The 22079-nt window shown below is 37.4% G+C and overlaps 1 pseudogene; it reads left to right on the forward strand.

Moving 5' to 3' along the window:
- LOC123285435 (alpha-1,3-mannosyl-glycoprotein 4-beta-N-acetylglucosaminyltransferase B-like) overlaps nucleotides 1-22079 on the forward strand; it is a 48846-nt pseudogene that overhangs the window by 6052 nt on the left and 20715 nt on the right.

A 22079-nucleotide genomic window follows, 5' to 3' on the forward strand; every position in this document is an offset into this window, starting at 1 on the left:
AGATTGAAAGAACCTGGTCAGAAGTCTGTCCAGATGCCTCTTGTTAGGAGCGGGCCACTGCAATCAATATTTCCCTATAGAAACCTCACTGCATTATTGGGCAAAGGGGAAATGAAGGGAACAAAGTAGCCTGAGGGAACAAGAACTGGCTGAGATTATATCCCTGAGAAGCTTTTGCTGGGATGTGTTGGGGCCTTTCCCCACTCTGGGTTGCAAACTTGATCAGACCGCACTGGATGTCAGTGAACATGGAAAATTCAGCCTTCTGATCCAAGTTATTTTTATGGCTTCTCTTCCTGCTCAACTCATATAACTGTTTCTTAGAATAATATTGATTTGGGGGACATTACTTCCCAATGAACTCATCTTTCTTTTATGGTGAATATTGTTTCTAGATGCTTTCAAATCAGTCAGTCAACAATAAGCTTAGTCAACAATCGGCTACCTTTTTCATCTGAGTCAATCGTTAACATTCATTTTAATTCCCTTTTCAAGGAAATTCAAACTTCTCTAGGAGTGTTTGAATCTCAAAAGCAAGAACGATACTGTAAGCAAGACCATCAGATACCATCCAGTTTTCTGGCTTCCAAACTATGATCCTCCAAATTCTTGGATTTTTCCACCAAGGCCACAGTGCAGAGTGGGAGCAAAGTGAATGCCAAGAAAGCTTTCACCAAATGAAACATGACTTTAAGGTGCTTTTGTACACTGAGGTTTCATTTTCAATTTCATTTAATAAAGTATCTTTTTGTTAGTGGATGGGAAATTCCAGTCTGAGAGAGATTAAGTAACTTGTTTCAGATCACTCAGCTAGTGACAGAGCCAGGATTAGAACCAGGTCCCCAGAGTCTTTCTAAATATCTTTTCTGCCACTCTACATGCAACTCTTCCAATCCCTCTTTCCATCCTGTTGGCATGTACTTATTCTCTTTTAAAAATTTTCCCAGCCTCCTGTCTTCTTTCAACACTTTTTGGTGGTGTCTGGAGCAGTCATTTTTAGTTTCTCTACGTATTTTATTCAATAGCCTTTTCTCATCAATTCTGAGAGCATTAGTCCACTGCCAAAAGACAAGAGGGGTCATTATTATCATTGGTAGTATTTTCATCTTCCACAATGATGATATTTTATTTAGAGACATTCAGCTTTCGTAAATTTACACATTAATTGTACTGGTATTAACTCATCCATCCTTACAAAGTAAATAGAGAGAGGTACAAAACTAAGACTCAGAAATGAGAAATGACTTGTCCAATGGTTCACAGCTGTTTAGAAGCAAAAGCAGGGCTGGAGTCCTATTTCCCAGCCTCCACTCTTTCTAGTTGACCAGTCCAAATGAAGAGAAGGATTGGAGAGGTGGGGGTGTGTTAAATTCCCACCTGCATGGGAAATTAGTCTGCTTTCCCTTGACATTTCAAATGACTTGGTTCCTTATTAAATCAGTCATGCATACACTTACAAATTACTCCTTCACCTTGCCAACCTCACCACCAACCTGCTGAAGCAAGACTGAAGGGCCATAAGTTCCTGCATAAACTTTTCTCCACAATCCACATGGTTGGTTGCCCTTCCATCTAGGCATTCTTTGTAGCCTTTAAATTTTGACAATGTTTTAAACACAATTGATACTCATATGACCTCTCATCAGTCCTATATGTTCTCTTCCACTGGATTTTTATTCAAATAATTATCCTACTCATGCCGGACTCTTTCATTTTGGAGACAACCCTCTGTAATACACTACTCAAGACCTTGACCTTATCTTTGCCTCTTTGTGCAGACTCTGACTCCCTATCTGAATAGTCACACCAGAAAGCATAGGATATTGGAAGAAGGATGGGTAGGAGCCAGGCATGAAGTACATACTCTCCACAGAAAGTAACAATGGCAGGAGAAGACATAATCCTTAGCACTGGCACATGCATAACTCCAGGGTAACATGTGCCTACATCCAATTAGACATGTAAAAGATACATATATATATATATATATATATATATATATGCAGCCTATCAACCCCTACCTCCTCCATAATATAAGGGATGCAGAGACCAGAAAACAGTCCAAGGTGGAGGGAGCAATATATCCCTGCCACTGACATAATTGTCCTCAAGATTAAAAGATTTGCAAAGAACTGCATCCATTTCTTTGATCCTCCAGCTGAGGGGAGGTACATAAATGGTTGTGATACTAATAAATCCTCATCTAAAGCTCATGCTCTTTGCCTTTCAGTAAGCATTTGGGAAGTTAAAGGTATCAATTTGAACACTAGCTGAAGACTAAGGAACTTCTTTGTGGTATCAGCAATTCAATTTTCTATTGAAAACTAGTATCCTTTAGAAGTCATGGTAAAAGCCATTTCTGGGTCAGTCATGGTAAAGCGATTACAATCACATTTCTCTATTGCTTGATTGGGTCAATGTTCACTAACGCCCTGTAACCATCACCTTCTTTGAGCTGTCATCTCATACCTGACGCCACTCATGGTGAGCTTCCCTAGTTTGGAAAACCAGTTGAAGGCAGAAGGTGGTTTTCTTTCTCCACTATAAAAAAGAGTTTTGGGTCACAGGTGGCTGCCTTCTCACTGTGCTTTTAAAAGAAGAGAGAAAATGCCTTCAGTTTGCTGGGAGCAAAAATATATTCTTTTTCATCTGAAACCATTCCTTGCATCTCACTAAATATTACTGAGCATCCCACAAGTAGCTTATCATCTTATCTATTTGCAACAGCAAACTAAATGTATTAGGAAACCTCTTCAGACTCGTGGAGCCTAGCAGCCCAGGAAGCTTTGGGACTGAAATATCTGACAGCAGGTGGCCTGGGTAGACCAGCTGTGTGCCTGTACACAGGAACTGCCACTTAACAAGTTAGAGAAGCTTGTTCCCATAGCTCATGGGGAGTTGGACACAATTCTATTCCCTCTGGGCTGCAGCGGGAAAAGCAGGCAGTTCGTCATGTCCTATGCCTCCTTTTTCACGTGATTTTAAGTTGTATTTGGACAGAACAGCTTCATGTGCAGGAGTGAAAATGTCAGTCCCAGGAGATACTGGACCATTGACCCAGAGTCCATATGTCGGTAGTCTCCTTCCCCTCTGGGACACCATCAGTTACCATGGTAACTGGCAGCCAAGGCTTATTAGTGCTTGTTAGTGTTTAAAGGTGATTTATAAGCATATAAATAATTGGCAGCTCATTAACAGGTGGGGCTCCTGAACTCAGCTGCCTTTGGTAATTATCTACAGGATTCAAGTGTTGTGCTCCTGTCCTCTGCAGCTGCCTTCCTGTCTGGCTCAGAGAGTATCAACCTTGAAAACAAGACAAAGAGGAAACAATTCATCAGTGGGGTGGGTGGAGAAGACCGGTGACCAATGGTGGTCGCTCGCCTAGTAGAGTGCACAGGGACAGATGGGAGGGAGTACAGGTGCCTGTTCTCAATTTTTCCTTCAGAAAATTCACGTACTGTATCCTGAAAACCCTTGTTTTTTGGCAAATTCATTAGCAGTGGAGCCAAACTTACATATAAGCTGTTGTTTATACTGGAATAGCCCCTGTCTAAAAATACCTCCCTGAGCCAGCAGTCACAGCACCTGAAAGTGCGTCAGACTAGATGTATTGCATTATTTTCAGCTGTGTGTGCAAGTGTGCATGAGAGAGAGAAAGAGAAAGAAAGAGAGCGAGAGCGAGAGAGCTGTGTGTTGTTTGGGGATGTTAGAGGAAGCTGAGAGAGAAATGGAGTGGTTCAATACCCCAGTAGTAGTAAACACACTAACCTTGCTGTTGATCGTACTCTTAGTAACTGGAGAGACTCAGGACAGCCTGACAAGACCTAAGAAAACAGAGCTGTGAATGTCAGGGACTGCAAGAGTTTGTGGATCAGAGCCACCGTTTTTCCAGATGGTAATTTTGACAGGCTAGACCTCACTTAGACAATTCCGGGATTTGTTTTTTTTTTTTTAATTTTTAAAGACTTTTTTCAATATCTAATATTTTTCTATGGTTTTGGAGTTCTGACTAATTATTACTAAGAAAATATATTCATTGAAGAATATCATGATCATGCATTCATCTCTCTAATCTATAAGAAATATTAGAATGATGATGATTATTAGTGTAATTTGTTTTTATTATTTTGGCTTGAGAGGAGGGGAACAGGGAAATAGGAAGATAATTGGGAGATATCACAATGGTAATAAGATGTAAGAAGAGAGTAGCAGTCTGGCCTCGTGGCATAGCAGTTGAGTTCACAAGTTCCACTTTGGGCCTGGGGTTCATTGGTTTGGATCCCAGGCGTGGACCTATGCAACATTTATCAAGCCATGCTGTGCCAGGCATCCCACATATAAAGTAGAAGAAGATGGGCACAGATGTTAGCTCAGGGCCAGTCTTCCTCAAAAAGAAAAATGGTGGGGGGTAGAGATAACAAAAGAAACAAAAGAGACTTTGGACAGAGAGAGATAAGAAGACAGAAAAACTGAAAGTTAAAAAGACATTCTACTGGTCTCTGCAGCGTCTTTCTTTCGTTTCCAGAGAATTGCAGGAGCCTAGTCCCAGGCACAGTCAGCAAGTGCTGCTTGAGGGATGGCATAAAGAAAGGTAAGAGCGTCAGCTGTGCGTTTCCCTGTAGGGTATTTCATCAACTTCAGGAGGCATACAGATCAGCAATGATGGTGTGTATCTGAAGCCAGAGGGGCTGATTACCCTTCAATTATTTTAATTTATGTAACAGCATATTTTCTCCTCCACTCAACTAAGTACCTAATTCCTTCTGATGAAGCTCCTAACTCACCAGCAACTTAGAAGTGTTATTCAGGTTTATTAAACACTACTCTATTTACGGAAATACCTTTTGTTTTAGTAATTGGCAGTGGTTTTTAAGTCTACCCTCTATAAAGTGGAGGGTAATTATCTTGATCCTTTCTTTATCTTGCTGAGATTTTTTTAACACATTCTATGCTTTCTGAAGGAAAACTTTGTTTCAAATGAAAAATAATAACAAGCACTTGTATAATTTTTACTATGTTCAGGCATCGTTCTAAGTGCTCTACATCTAATAATTCATCTAATCCTCCCTCAAATTTTATAAGTTAGGCCTTATTATTCTCTTCTCTTTACACGTGAGGAAATATAGATGTTAAAAAACTTGCACAAGAATATAGCAAAGAGCAAATTAGGAACAGACCCGGAATTTGAAAACTTAACACAGGAAAGACCGTCCTCCTGCTTCCCTCCATTCCATCAACAAACATATCAAGAGATGGTTTCACCTCTAAATATGAAGTAGGCAGTTATAAGAGAGTATAACTCTCACCATAACAAGCAAAACAAATCAAGTGAGGTACAAAATCAGTTTTCTGAACCCCTCAGAAAAGTGACATTGAAAGAATCTTTAAATCAACTCAACTCCAGTGATGAACACTTCATAGGAAAGATGACATACAAAGCTGCTCTCTTCCCTGGCTGACTAGCAGGAAAAGAAAAATTTCCCCATAGACAGTCGCGGATAAGGAGATATCAGCAAAATCCTTAACAAAATTTTAAGGCCTCTGTGTGGGCTGCCAAGAAAGACTTGAATTCTGGCCCTCAGCTGCAGAATAAGTCTGCATTCACTCACCAACTCTATTGCCTGGATCTTTGCTGGGTGTTTAGGGAAGTTTTCTAAGGGCTTGAAGGCCAGAGGGGAGAGCTGAGAGGGATAAATTTCACCTCAGGATTTCAGGTTCTATGGGTTGGGGGCAGAGAGTTCTGAGAGATATTGCTCTGAGGCATCCTGGGAGAGATCTTCCTAGGCATAGAAAGCCCAGGAGAACTGGAGGAGAGCAAAGAAAAATCCCCAGAAACACCAAGGCTGGAAGTCAGGCTATAAAAGCAGAGATCTTCATGTTTTAAAAAGCTAGCACTTGAGTAGAGAAATCTAGAGATCTATGGATCTCATTCTTACTCAGACCCCAAGCATACAGGAGGTAAATTCTAATTCCACTCTCAAAACATGTAAAGTTTATGGTCCAACTAAAGTTGCAACAAAGCCCAAACATATCTCAACTAGAGATCAGATTTATTTAGCTCTCCACTCTAGATCTAAAAATAAATACTATTTATATCCCTTTCTACTGTTTTCTTATACAATACATCTTCAGTGCCATTAAATTTACATGATACACAAAGAAGCAAAAAAATGTAAACCATGGTGAAGCTAGAAGTATGAAGAGACGCAGACCCAGAGATGGGCCAGATGCTGGAATTGTCTGTGAAAGTCTTTAAATAAAATACATATAATAAAAAGTCTAAAGAATCAAACAGAAAAAGTATGCAACATGAGTGAAGAGATGGGGAATTTTAACAGATACATGAACACTATATTAAACAAAAACTATTGAAAATTCCAGAAAAAATTCAATATCATAAGTGAAGACTTCATTAGATCAATTTAACAGAAGATTGGAATCATAAAAGGAAAGAATAAGCATCCTTGAAGACAGGTCAATAGGAGACATCCAAACTGAAGCAAAAAATAGTGGAAAAAATAGAGAAGTGTTTGAGATCTGTGGGACAATATCAAACCCACCAAGAGTACAGAAAGAGAAGATAAAGAGTAGAGTTGAAAAAATATTTAAAGAAATACATTAGAGAATGATTAAAAATGATTAAAAGACATTAACACACATATCCAAAATACTAATTGGATCCTAAGCGGAGTATTACAAAGCAAAATACACTTATACTCTTCATAGTCAAATTTCTGAAAATCAAATTTAAAGAAAATAATTTAAAAGCTGTCAGTAAAAATAGCCACATTATCTGCAATGGAACATGTATGATGGTTGATTCCCACTAAAAATAATTGGACAATACATTAACAGAAAAAAACAATAATAAAAAATGCTAAGAAAAAGTCAACCTAACAGTGTAATATATAGATCTATAAATATCTATCTAGTTATCTATGTCTCCTTTAAAGAGGAGGGCAAATAAGGTCATTTCAGAGAACAAAAACTTAGGGTATTTGTCTCCAGCAGCCCTAACTACAAGATATACTAAAAGAAGTTCTTCAGGCTGAAGAGAAATGATATCAAATAGAACCACAGATCTGGAGGAACGAATGAAAGCCATGAAAAAGAGCAAATACTGGGAAAATACAAAAGACCTTTCAATCTATATCTATATCTGTCTATATCTTTAAAAGACTACAGAGCACTTAAAGGAAAAAATAATGATATAGCAAATGTTTTCATTGAGGGTGTTTTAGCATATGTAGGACAAAAATACAAGAAATAAAATACATAAAGGGCAGGAAGAAGGCAAAAAAAAAAAAAAACCCTACACTGTTTGTGAAGTAGCATAATATTACTTGAAAATAGTCTGTATGAATCTAAGATTCATATTGTAATCTCTAAATCTATACTGTCCAATAGGATAGTTAGTAGCTACGTGTTGGCATTAGGTAGAAACTGACCAAAATTCAATAAAATTAAAAATTCAATTCCTCAATTGCACTAACTGCATTTCAAGTGCTACACACTACATATGTCTAGTGGCTACCATATTGGATTGAATAGATATAGAATATTTCGATCATTAAGGAAAGTTATTTTAGACAGTTCTACTGTAGATAAACCACTAAAAGACAACATAAAAGCATATATCTAAATATTAACAATAAGAGAAAAATGGAGTGCAAAAAATACATGATTTATCTCAAAGAAGGCAAGAAACAAAAATAGAGAAATAAGTAACTGAGATAAATAAAAGCCAAATATGAAGAAAAGAGATTTAAACAGAACTATATCAATAATTACATTAAATGTTAACAAACTACACATTCCCTGTAAAAGTCAGAGATATTAAGATCATATAAAAAGAGAAATAATTCTAGAAATTTTGTGTAAAGACAGAGAAGTTGAACGTAAATTTGTAAAAAATATGCCACTTAAACACTAAGATTAAGACTCTTAATTTTAAGATTAAAATTTGTTGTGCTAAATATAGCATTTAAACACTAAGATTAGGAAATTGGTGTGGTTATCTTAATATCAGACTAATTTGACTTTAAGGGAAAGAACATTACTAGAGAAATAGAGAAACATTTCATAATTATAAAGGGGCTGATTCATCAGGAAGTCATAACAATTCTACATGTGTATGGCCCCAATAACAGGATTTCAAAATACATGAGGCAAAATTTGACACACTAAATGGAGAAGTGGACAAATCCACATTTCTAGTCAGAGATTTTACGTAACCATCACCCAACAACTATGCGTATATAATTCTACCCCAAACTGTACACAATCTTTGCATGTGCACACAAATCATTCACCAAAATGGACTATATATACGAGGACATAAAAAAGGTTTAAAAATATTAGAGAATTAAAAAATATGAAGTATATTCTCTGGACACAATGGTATCAAATTAGAAATTAGTTTTTAAAAAGCTATATAGAAAATTGTAAAATATTTGGGATTTAACAACAAATTTCTAAATAACCCATGGGTAAAAGAAGAAATCACAAGGGAAATTAGAAAATATTACAAAATGAATTATAATAAAAATACAGCATATCAAAATCTGTGTGATTCAGCTAAAGCTGCACTAGAGGGACAATTATAGTTTAAATGCTTATATTAGAAAACAGGAATGATTTAAAATAAATGATCAAAACTTTTACTATAGAAGCTAGACAAAACAGAGCAATTAAGCCCAAAGCAAATAGAAGAAAAGAAATAATGAAGACAAGCAGAAATAAATGACATATAAAACAGATAATCAAAATGTCAAATGTGGAATCATCAAAGAGATTAATAAAGTTAACATGGGGCCGGCCCAGTGGCCGAGTGATTAAGTTTGTGCACTCTGCTTCGGCGGCCCAGGGTTTCACCAGTTCAGATCCTGGATGCGAACATGGCACCACTCATTAGGCCGTGCTGAGGCGGCATCCCACATGCCACAAACAGAAGGACCCACAACTAAAATATACAACTATGTGCTGGGGGGATTTGGGGAGAAAAAGCAAGAAAAAAAAAAGAAGATTGGCAATAGTTGGTTAGCTCAGGTGCCAATCTTTAAAAAAAAGTTAACAAATTTATAGCAAGATTTATCAGGAAAAAAGAAAAAAATGCAAATTACCAATGTCAGGAACAAAAAGAGGATACCACTAGAGATTCTACAGATAATAAAAGGATAAATGTGCCACTTTTTGCAAATATATCCTACAAGTTGGATGAAATGAACAAATTCCTTGAACAATACACTTATTTAAACAAACATAATCAGAAACAGTCAATTTAACTAGTCCTATGACTACAAAATAAATTGAGTTCGAAATAAAAAATTTTCCTACAAAGGTACGCCTGGCTCAGATAGCTTGACTAAAACTTTACCAAGTGTTTAAGTGAAGAATAATGCCAATTTTACTTAAATTCTTTCAAAAAGTGAAGGAGGAAGAGATACTATTCAGCCAATATAATTTGATACCAAAAGTTGGCAAAGATCATATAAGAAAAAAATTGTAGATCAATATCTATTATGTTCACAGAATGCAAAATTCTTAAAAACATAGAAACACAATGAATACACACACACACACAAAGTGATGCACCATGAACAGATGGATTTTATCTCAGGTATGCAAATGTGGCTCAACATTTAAAAAAGATCAATTAATGTAATTCACTATACCAATAGAATAAAGCAGTAAAACCATATAATCATCTAAACAGATGTAGAAAACTATGTTTGACAAACTGTATACACATTCTGAATAAAAACTGAGCAAATTCAGAATAGAAGAAAACTACCTTGACCTGGTAAAAGATATCTACAAAAATCCTACAGCTAATATCATCCTTAATTGTGAAATTTTGTATGCTTTCCTCTTACTCTCCCAAAGGTAAGATGGCCCTCTCTCATCATTTCTACTTAATATTTTCCTGTAGTTCCCCTACTGTGCGATAAGGCAGGAAAAATAAATAAGAACTTAAAAATCTAAAAGAATGAATTAAAACTGTGTTATTTGCAGGCAAAATGATAGTATTTGTAGAAAACCTCATGGAATCTACAAAAAAAGACTAGAACTACAAGTAAATGTCGTGCGACTGCAGGATTCAAAGTTAATTCACAAAAATCAGTAGTGTTTCTATAAACAAGCAATGAAAAGTTAGTAAATAAAATAAAAATAAATGTTACATCATCAAAATATATTAAATATATAGGGGGAAAATCTATTGAAAAATATGCCCAATCTCCACAATGAAACTATGAATCATTGTTGAGAAACTTAGATTCACATAAATGGAGAGCTATACCTATATTCACTGAGAGAATTTAATATTTTAAAGGTTTTTTCACCCCAAATTGATCTATAGATTTAATACAATATCTTTCAAATTTCCAATGGGTCATTTTGAAGACAATGGCAAGCTAATTCTAAAATTTGGCGAGAAATAGGAAAAACCTAGAATAGCCAAAACAATCTGTTAAAGAACGTTAGAAGACAACACAAGCTACGTCAAGATTTACTATAAAGCTACAATAAGCAACACAGGGCAATAACTGACTTAAAGATATAATATACAGATCAAGGGAAAAGAAGAGTCCAGAAACAGACCCACACATATAAAGTCAATTAATCTTTAAGATAAGGCACCTAGTTCATTCAATGGAGGAAAGGAAAGCTTTTGTAACAAATGGTGCTGAAACAACTCAACCATTATACCCTACAAACAAAATATTTGAGATGAATCTTAGACTCAAATTCATAAATCACAAAAGAAAAATCAGAATACTATCTCTGTAATCTTGGGAGTAGGCATAGATGTTTTCAACAGAGCACAAAATCAGTAACTCTAAAAGAAAAATGTGATAAATTGAACTTCATCAAAATTAGAATTTACATCTCATTAAAAGAAACGTTATTAAGAAAATTAATAGGCAAAAAACAGATTGAAGAAAAGTTTTCATAATACATATATATGACAAAGAACTCATATAGAGTACTCCTGTAAAGCAATAACAAGGCAAACAACCCAATTACAAAATGGGTAATGACTTGAAGAGATACTTCACAAAGAAATATAAATGGCCAATAAGTGCATGAAGATGTGTAAAAAATGTCTAAAAAAGATTGTAAAAGAATGTTCATAGCAACTTTCATATTCATAATCAGATCGATATCCCTCAACAGGAGAATGAATAAACAAAATATGTTATAGTCATGCAATAAAATGCTACTACGTGATATAAAAGGGGAAACTACTGATAGAGGCAACCACATGAATGCATTTCAAAAACATTATGAGGAGTAAAAGAAATGAGCCACTAAAATAGACTGACTCAAGTATTTTAGTTATATAACTTCCAAGAACAGACAAAACTAATTTATGGTGACAGAAATCAGATAGTGATCACCTCTTTGGGTGGGCAAAATGAAGGGGAGACTGACCATAAAGTGGCATGAGAGAATTTTCTGGGGTAGTGTAAATGATATCATGAAGAAAAAGGATAGGTAAGCCTAAGACAGAAAAAGTTTTCAAAATACATTGATCTAACAAAGGACTCATATACAGAATATCCGTATTCTGTACATGGTTATACATGTATATAAAATCTCTAAAATTCATCAAACTGAGGGCTTAAGATTTGTGCATTAACATTATATGTAAATCATACCTCAATATATATATATATATTGACCACCTACAAAGTGTCAGATTCTGTGTAACTCACTGGAGATATAATGATGAAGAAGAATCTGCTCTCATAAAATTAGAATATCCAATAAATGGCTTTTTTTAGGCCATTCAAGGACTTAGACCTCAACTACATCCTTCCCTTTATAGTCAACATAATCAACCATTCTTCTTCTCAGTACATAATATAGTGAAAATGTGCTACACAAAGAATCAGGAAATCTGAGTTTTATTCACATTTTTGTCCTTGACTACCTTTGTGACCTTGAGTAACAAGTTTAATCTTAATATCCTTATCTGCAAAACAAAGATATCAGTCCAATATCCTTCTAAGCCCTAGATCTTTATTGGTTTTTATCCTTATTACATATGCTAACAATGATATCATCTATTTACTATGAAGCTGTAAACTTAGGGAGGAAACTATTCATCATGGAAGGAGACAACCCCGAGTCCTTGGCTATAACATGATAACTGCCATCTCTTGCCATTCTGTGGTACTCCCACTGAGCCATGTCTTGTGAGCTAAGCCAAGAATTTGACAGAGATATTGGAGAAACTGAGATGTGACTAGTCTTGCTTTTATTTGAACTCTAATGGTCTTTTTTATGGCTTTTTCAATTATGTTAATTTTGAAAAGAGTGACCAACCCAGGACACAAATCTTCAAATCAAAAGATCCCAGTAGTAAACAGACCTTTTAGTTTGCCAGCTGTAGAAAGTTGTTCAGTTTTCTTTTGTTTTTTAAGTGAATGAGTTAATACTCAGAGATGAGAAGGAATCTAAAATCTGTATACCCATAAAACATTCTCTCTTGTAAACATTTAGAGAACATGCAAGAGTAAATTGCTCTTTTATGAGGTCTGCAGAGAAACATAATACATAACTTGCTTTTGTTGTGATTTTTGAATTTTGCCTTTCTCCTAAATTGTTTAAACACTTCTTGGTTAGAGAAAATAAACACAAGCTCAGTATCACCAAACCTTTACATAAAGGCCCCATTCCACACCCCATGCTGCTCACTTGTAATCTCTTCTTTTCACTCTTCCTTCGTAGCTACCCAATGTCTTTCCTTTCTCTCTGTGCACAGTCTTCAACCTACTTCAACCCTTTTCTCTATCAACCTACACCCAAAACTCCTTAAACTTTTGCATCATTCTTAACACCTCTTTCCAATAGCATTAATTTATTCACTGACTCATTCAACTAAAACTTATTGAAGCAGAAATAATATATGGACGATGTTGTCTAGGTGCCAGGGATACATGGGTGAAGAACGTCCCTGCCATCCTGGAGTTTATAGTCGAAGAAACATTAAAAAAAAACGTATTACAAGCGTGGTTGTTCCTCTTTATTAAGTCCTTTTGCACCCTTTTAATTTGGTTTGTGGGTGTGTGCTTAGATTGGTTGCCCAGTGGCCTTTGGATTCAAGGTATCAAACTTCACCAAGCTTCTCTCTAAGCTGTCAACTACCGCTACAGTCTTCTGATTGACGTGTTTCTTGCTTAAGAAATAGTTTTCAGCATTCTAAAAATGTATCTCCCCAGGATCTCCCTGTCTAAGTAACAAACAACAACAACAACAACAAAAACCACAACTGATATGCAAAGGACAGGTGTGGTTACTATTCAGTTACTTTTGTGGTCCTCTGCTTCCAACCTTTTGCCTTTCATTTTCCCATTCAGGTATTCACTTATTGATTGAGCAATTCATTTATTTATAAATATGTATGTAGTGCTTACTATTAGCCAGGGAGTATGCTGGATGAATAACACCAAATCCTTGTCTTGGAGAGCTCAGAATCAAAAATATTATCGCAAAACTGTTGTGGCACAACAAACAAAACTACCTTTGCCAATCAGTGGGTTTTTCTCACTCTGTGTAAATAGGTGTTTTTAAAATAGATTTTAAAAGGTAAAAAAAGACTTCTAGTGGTGAAGTATTCTACTAGATAGTACTTGGTGTATGTGTGTGTATATTTACCTTACGTTCTCTTAGTATCATATTCCTACAGAGATCTTTTCCAACTACCTTTGACATAAACTGAATTCTAAAACAGCCTTTAAAATTCACAAAAGATGATAGTTAGAAAAACATTTTTAGACAAGATATTTCACGAGATTTTTAAAGCACAGATTTAAAATGTCATCATTGCATCATCCAAAACAACAAATACAAATGATGCCAACACACACACACACACAATCACTCAATTTAAAGAAGGTGGCAATATCTTTGGTTTATTTAATTCATATAAGAAATTATGATTTTATTGTTACCAATCATAAAAGGTATTCCTATTCCTCAATGAGTATTTATTATGTTTGAAGCTCCTTTAAGCTAACAATTTATTTGATCAAAGCTAATTACCGGTGTTATCTACACTTTACAGATGAGAAATCTAAGGAAAACATAGGTTAAAGAACATGATTTTTCAAATACTGACTACAAAATATACACAAGGTAAAAAAAATTGATAGAAAAGACACAAAACTTGCCCAAAAAACCTTTAATAACTGACAGTTTTTTTAAAATAATAAATTATAGTAAAAAATTAGGGAAAGCTGTTTAAAGGACATGACTTTTTTTCCTGACAAATATGCCTTTGAGAAGTTTTTATCTCCTTGTGTTCATCTTCCTTTTGGCATTTTACCAATTTTGAATTTCTCCTTGTTTTCTTCCTTCTCTTCTGCAATTGAAAAGTTTTAAATGAGCGCTGAAGAGCCCATGTGTATTCTATAAGAAGGGTTCAAATACAGCCTTTTAAACTTGAAAGTGCCCCCTTGCCTGCTGGGAGAAATACTGCATGCTGCACTCATTGGAAACAAAAAAAGGACCATTTATTTACTTTTCTGTAATTATAAACGGTCTTCCAATCTTTTTATTAAATGACTATATTAAAAGTTTTAAATTTATAACAATCTCAGCTGTTTTTCCATAAAGCTCCACACTATCTCATTTTGTATTCCTCTGAGAATTCTGTCCTGTGTCACCCTGGGAAGATTCCTTCTTCTCTTTGTCATTTTTCCATAGCATCCTTATCTACTTGTGCTATGTGCTCCTTTCTCTTAATCCTTTTCTTATATCGGTTATTTTTCAATATTATTAGCCTGGTTTCTTTTGACACAAAAGCTTAAAAGCTACTGCCTATTTCTGTCTATGTTGCCAACTTTTCATGTCCCTGTCATAGTGACACCTTAAATCCCTGACAGCAAATGTCAAAATCTCCCCAACTGCACTGTAGACCAACTTCACCTAAATTTATTAAAGTATTGGCAATTTTGATTAAAACAATTGGGACTCGATAAATGGTATTGATGGAGTGTAAATCCAAGATACTGGCTATCTCAAAACATAGGCTTGACTTTGCACATCATGTTTAAAATAAGTTACTTATTCCTTCTTAGTGTTTTGACCAACAATTTTAGTGATTGTCTACCGGTGAATGGGGGTAAGAGCCTTGAGACAGTTCTCCCCAAAGTTTAAGCATTTTCCATAGTTCAACAGCAAATAATAGAGCTGGGATGTAAAATAGAAAAGGTTAGAATTTAAAAAGTAGTTAAAAGGCTACTTAGTCCTCATTCTCTACCAATTACCTACCAACTTGACTTTTACTTTCTAATCTTGATATACTTACCTTGGAGACAAAGCTCTTATTCTCTCCTCTATTTTTTATTCCTTTGGCATTTTAAAATTGTCTCTTTTTAATTACTAGTAAATATTGAATGAATTTCCTTTTGGAATAGGGATCACAACAGATTTGTACAACTTAGCTATAAAATCTCAATCTTTTAAAATGTTTTCTGAATCTTGGTTCAAAAGTTGGTTTTTCTCTCTTATACTTTAAAAATGGCTGGAAATAAAAAAGGACAAAACAATTCTTAAACATGGTCACAGTGACATCTGCCAAAAGCTAAAAATATCTCATTGGTTTAACAGGCCAAATCTGTAGCCACTATGAAGTCCTAATGTTATTGTGAAAGCCCTATGATGGGTTACATGGGTAAAATAATGTGTTTGTAGAATTACATGGTAACTCAGAGAGACACTGATAAGCTATACTTTGCACTTTTGTTCCAGATGCAGGAAGGAAACATTTAATCCATCTGATTTGATCCAAAAAACTGTCTCAATGACATTTGGAAGGACTTAATGACATTTTCCTTGGTTCCAGCTCTACTATTCAGCCATATTTCATCCTATATGATTAGGCTGTGCCTTTGCAGACGTAGTCATAGTGCCCAGTGTATCAAGTTCATGATTAAAATGCAAAAAAAAAAAAAAAAAAGAGAGAGAGAGAGAATTTTGTAAAGTACCCCTTTCCAAATAATTGTATTTAGAAATTCTCTCTCTGCTCCCTGCTGGGCCCTGATCTGTGAAGCAGTTGCTTGGATGGGAGCTATAAGACTTGACTCACTCCAGGATCTGTTCTAACTGCTTTCATCTCCCAAATTCCTACCGTGATTCAGAAGTTACCAGATGTTGCATAAAGTAGCAAAGGTATAAGAATATAGGACTTAATGGTTGCATTTCGAAGTAAATCAGAGGGGGCCACACATAGAGAACTGGGTAAATAATGGGGCAGTATCATGGATGGAAATATGTCCCACAAAATTCCTATGTTGAAGTCCTAACCCCTAGGACCTCAGACGTGACCTTATTTATGAATAGAGTCATTCTAGATGTAATTAGTTAAGATATATTCATTAGGGTGGAGCCCTAATCCAATGACAGGTGTCCTTATAAAAACGGGGAATTTAGAACAGACAGGCACACAGGGAGAACGCCATGTGAAGATGAAGGCAGAGATCAGAGTGATGCTTCTACAAGGCAAGGAATGCCAAAGATTTCCAGCGAACCACCAGAAGATAGGGGAGAGGTATGGAACAGATTCTGCCTCACAGCCCTAAAAGGAACCTACTCTGCTGACACCTTGATCTCAGACTCTCCTAAACTGTAAGACAATATATTTGCGTTGTTTAAGCCACTCAGTTTGTGGTACTTTGTTATAGCAGCCTTAGCAAACTAACACAGGCAGCCAACTCAGGAAGATGGCTTGTACACAACTGGTGCAGTACAGGTGTCAGAGGAGAAGGGCAGCCCAGAATCAAAGCCAAAGAGCCGGTGCCATGGCAGAGACCCAGACATGCTGACTGACCCTTCTTCCCTGTGGCAGAAGGGAAGACTAGATCCCACTGACCCAGAAATCAAGGTGTTCACAAGGTAGTAGGAAAGTCTCCGGCACTGGGAAGTTTAAGTTACATGGAGAATTAGCAAGAGAAGAAAACAAAAGCAGCTGGTTCCTGTGAGAAAACAGAGGCCAATGTGGCAGCAAAGCAGGGCGCCAACTCCAGGGTCTTGAACCCATCACTGAGATTTATCATGCAGGTGGTGGGGACCACCAGGAAAAGTCAGTAAGGAGGCAAGTACTGATCAAAGTATTTAAGTGTTAAGTAAAAACTTAAGTATTTAAGAAGATGTCTCTGGCAAATGTGTGCAAAACACAGAAAAGACCGAAGAGATTAGATGCAGCTGTGCAACCTTGAGCTCATTACTTAACTCCAGCTTCCTCATCTGCAGAATGGAACCAAGCATATAATCATCCCATTAGATTTTTGTAGGACTTAAATGAGATAATCCATGCACCGTGCCTGTTATAGTAAGCCCTCGGATGAATGTCAGAAGCTGAGTCAGATGTGCACATCACATAACTCATGTATTCCTTCCAATTAAATGTGGACATTAACATTTCTCCATGTCCCTTCCTGACTGTCAGCTCCTTGAAAGCAGTATCATTAACTCAGCCTTGATTTTATCCCAGGCAACACTTACCCACTTATTATGTACAAGGAAGAAACAGGCATCCGAGGCCTGGGTGAACTATAAATGACACAGAAGAGAGGTGCTTGCTGACTTCCCTTTGCCATTCTCCAGCACCAACCTCTGTCATCCTCTCAACCTAAATCTGAGCTCCAGGCTGAATCCATCACAAGAGAGTCAAAACATGCTTATAAATTTGGACCTGATTTGCTCTAATGAGGTCCTGCTTTTCCTCAATTTCTAGGGAACATAAAGGACTGAATGACATGATTCAGAGGGCAGATAACGCCTCTTTAATATCTCTTCATACGCTGACCTATTTCGGCACTGCACTTCTTAGGGATGAGAAGCTATGCAAAATCTAGAAGAAAAATACCTGAGAGGCTGCCTCCTCCTGGGAATGGTTCAGCTTTTCAAGATTCTAGGTCACCCCTCTCCCTGATATTTGGAGCTCATTCCCACTGGGTGAGCAATCTGTTCACACAGCTTTTTTTTTTTTTAAACAATTATTATTTATCCACAGTCGAATAGAAACCACACTTAAAAATAAAGCCTCATATGGAGTTTTTCTTTTTAAATTTCATCAAGTGAAAGAGTAAGTACATTAATTTAAGGTAATTTGATTAATTTTGAGTTAAACAATTGAGCCACCTCCTGAGAAAGGAATCGTTTAAAAACAACTGTTCACAAATGGCCAAATAGAGAAACAGAATGTTGTTGATGACAGTCGTTAGGGATGGGTAAGCTTGTTTAGGAACTGAGAGGTGTCCTGTGGTGACAGGGAGACTGACCAGGAAACATTCTTGGCCCCTGGTGGCCTGGCAGCTTCCTGTTACAAAGACTGTTCCTCCTTGAAATAACTGGATTGGGACTTCATCACGAACTGCCTTCAAGTGTCAGAGAACCTCTTCTTAGTAAGCGTATCAGGAAACAGATCCAGGAAAATACAAACTGAGACTCATTAGGATCAGATGCACGTTCCTTCTGCAGAGATGACAGAGAATGTGTCTTGATGTGAGACCAGTGATCAACCATAGGAATGGTTTCCGGAGACAAGAAACTTCTTCCCTAAATTCATTTGTCTTGCGGGCATTTCAAGTCATAATCCCAAGCAAGTCTTTATGGCTCTCAATCTTGCCACACTTTTGCAGCAAATGTATGAGTTTTCTAGAATGAGGGTCTATGTTCTCCAGGTGGTTGCTTCAATGAAAACCATGATTCAGGAGATGTGTGCGCAATTTTAAAAGTGTGGAAGAATGAAGCAGCTTCAAAATATGGCTTCAAGACTACCCAGAGAGTCCCCGGCCTCTGCTTAGTTTTCTTTTCCAATTTCTTTCTAATTGGAGTATATGGGCGTTTGGTGTAGCTTTGCCCGCAGGTGTCTTTGTATCCAGGTGTGTATGTGTTGGGTTTGTATAAATGGTGAGTATGTGTGTGTTGCACCTGTGTTTATGAATAGTATCATTGGTTCTTTCCACACAGAATTTCTTATGATGGTACTGCTTTTTTCTAAACTGTGATGTGACGAGACCATTCCTGATAGCTGCCTGCATCTGCCATTTAAAAAAATTTTAATAACTACCCTCACCCTCTGTTACCCCATCACAGAGGCATGTCAAATGAGATTAATTTAGAAACTGATATTAGTTATGACTCCACTTACCGCACTTTAAAAACACTTCAAACTGTTACCATTCTGGCCATTTTAAAGGACCCAGAGTTCTTCTAAAACGAAGGAGACTTGATTTCAGCACAGTTCACAAAACCTGTATCAATCCCACATGCAAACGCACACAAATGTGAAAGCTGGTCTCCAACTCGACAGGATGCTGTGATCATCCCAGTATCCCCACTGCTGTACAGAGCGTTGCCCAAATAATCCGGGTCCCATGGCTGTTCACCTGAACACAAAGCTTTACTGATAAGCTTGGCAGAATTTTCCATCAGAATAGAAAGGCTAACTTCCTAAAAGATCAAATGGTTCAGGGAAGATGGGAAACGGCAGCTAGATCAAACTGGAAAACTTGTTGCTTCACAAGATCCTATGTTTCTTATATCTACAAAGAGATCTGAAAGAAACTGCCTCAGGTGGATGAACGCTGGAGCACACCCCCTGCGGTAGGGTTGTCAAGAGGTGAAAGGCAACGAGTAGAGCACATTTATATATAAGTGATATCAAGGGGCCTTAAATATGAAATATCCTGCAGAAAAGAGTGGAGAAGAAAATTTTAAAGGAGAAAATAGCAAGAGAACCTTAATTCCTGCTTCCTCAGGATGTGTGTGCAGTCCGAAGTCATCTACTCCTGTGGCTGGAGGACGACCCTGTAGCCTTGGCCAACTACCCAAGCACCGTGAAGAACTTTGCTCTCCAACAAGCCTCAGAGGACAGTGAGCCTGGAGTTCTCTCAGCTGGGCTTCATTGGGAAGATGTTCAAGTCGCTGGACCTGAGCCTGATTGTGGAGTCCCTCCTCCTGTTCTACCGTGACAAGTCCCTCGACTAGCTCCTGGACCATATTCTGTAGGTGAAGGTATGCAATCCCAAGAAGGATGTGAAGCACTGGGACCAGCAGACGGCCAACCTGCCCAGCTGCTTCATGCTGACCCTCTTCCAGCACGTGGGTGCTCCTCGCTTGCTGGTGGGCAAGATTCAGAAACTGAAGAACAGGGACTCTGAGAAGCAGGTGCTGCAGAAGGAGCACGTAAACCCGCCTGCAAGGTGAGGACGAGCACTTGGCCCTGGAGAAGGCCTACCTGCGTGAGGATTCCTTCTGGGCCTTCACGCACCCTGCTGGGGACCTCATGGGCTTCCGCTTCTTCCAGGAGCTGTGTCTCGAGCTGTTTTTCTTCCGCAGCAGGAACACTGAGCACCCAGACACCACGCTCTTTAACACATCTATGGAGGTGCTACCCCTTGATAACCCCCAGTCGGAAGAGGAGGCCCTCCAGAGCGGCCGCTCAGCCACTGTCCGGTACCCTGGGAGCCAGCACGTTGGCTCCTTCTCCAGGGTGTGGCAGGGGGAGGTTGCCCCTGCCTTCAGCCCCCTGGAAACTCCACACCTCTCCATCCAGACAGACTTGCCAGGGTGGGTACTTATCCATATCTTCCTAAAATGGCTGACTAAGAGGCGGGCTTCTGAGGCTGCACGAAACCTGGGATGTTTTTCTTCTTGGATACATGTGACTTTGTTTCAGGTAAGTCTACACACACTTCCATAAGAACGTGACTTGTAATAAAGGGTTAATGGAGAAAAATACTGTTTCATAGTGGTAAAACTAAGTATGGAAGATTTACCTAGCGCATCTAGGGTCTTTCTTAAGTCACTGGGTCCCAGGATGATGCCTTTGGTGGTCTATGGGCTACTTGAAGGAGAACAAAAGCTGAATTTAAAATCAGAGGCCACATCTTGTTAAATCTAAGATTTTCTCAATTCAGGATAAAAATCGTCATCCTGACTTTTTCCGCATTTCTTCATCTATTCCTGGTGACTTCTCAAATCATTTTAAGAAGATAAGGAGAGGAAGAGAAGGAAGTTAAGGTTAAATCTAATTTTTAAAGAAGTTTGAAGTTGGAGAAGGTAGAAGCTGTGTTTGTTTTAATACAATATTTGCATTTTAAAATTTTATTTGCCGTATTATACATGTCTCAAATGTCATAGGTAATTGTAAGATTACAGTAGTTCAGGGACAAAGTTTATCTTTAGCTACAATTTATTTAGTCAGAAAGTTGTGTGTGTGTGTTTGTGTGTATGTCTCTTCTCTTGCCCAAGGAGATTGGAGAGGGAGTTGGGAAGATAAGAAAACTTTTAATTGGTGCACTCAACCAAGCAGTTCAGCAACAGAACATTAATTTTTATTTTAATAATATGATTTTAATTGAATACTTTGCTAGCGCTGCACTAAATTGGGTCTGTTATTTAAAATTACAATAAGAAAGATCACACCCCCCCTTCTACAACTGATGCCACCCACACTCCCAAATAACATGTTATTCATTTGGGAACAGGCAGAATTTTAATTACTATTCCTGAGGGATTCTTCAGCAAAAGGGGATAAGTATCAGTAGACTACCAAGTTGTTGTGTTAGAGTAAACAAAAATACAATTGAAATACAGCTTCTCCTTCATACACTGTGGCAGTGATCTCTCAGCGTCCATTGAATTCTATGATGTTTTCTCCTCCAGTAATAGCATTGTGGCTAGGCACCTCCCTTCAGAAATACATGTATCTATATGACTAGACCTTGCTAATAGATATGAGCAAGTGTCATATGGATCACTCTCAGACGAAGCCTATTATAAAATGTGGGGTGTCTCCTCCATGATTGCTTTTTGCTACTCTCTGACTGGATCTTTATGATTGCATGGCTCTATGGGATGGTGGAATAACAAGATGGAAGGAACCTGGTTCCTTAATGACCACTTGGAGTAGACTTTTTCTGCTCACCTGAATTCCTATCCAGGCATGTGTATTGTGTTAAACTATTGAAATTTAGGTGTATTCTTCAGTCAAACATGCCCTGCCTATTACACATCCCCGTTTAGATGGGTTACATTTCTTAATAAGTGTAGAAAGCAGA

This window comes from Equus asinus, chromosome 5 (assembly GCF_041296235.1).
Source record: "Equus asinus isolate D_3611 breed Donkey chromosome 5, EquAss-T2T_v2, whole genome shotgun sequence".
In the NCBI taxonomy this organism is placed as follows: domain Eukaryota; kingdom Metazoa; phylum Chordata; class Mammalia; order Perissodactyla; family Equidae; genus Equus; species Equus asinus.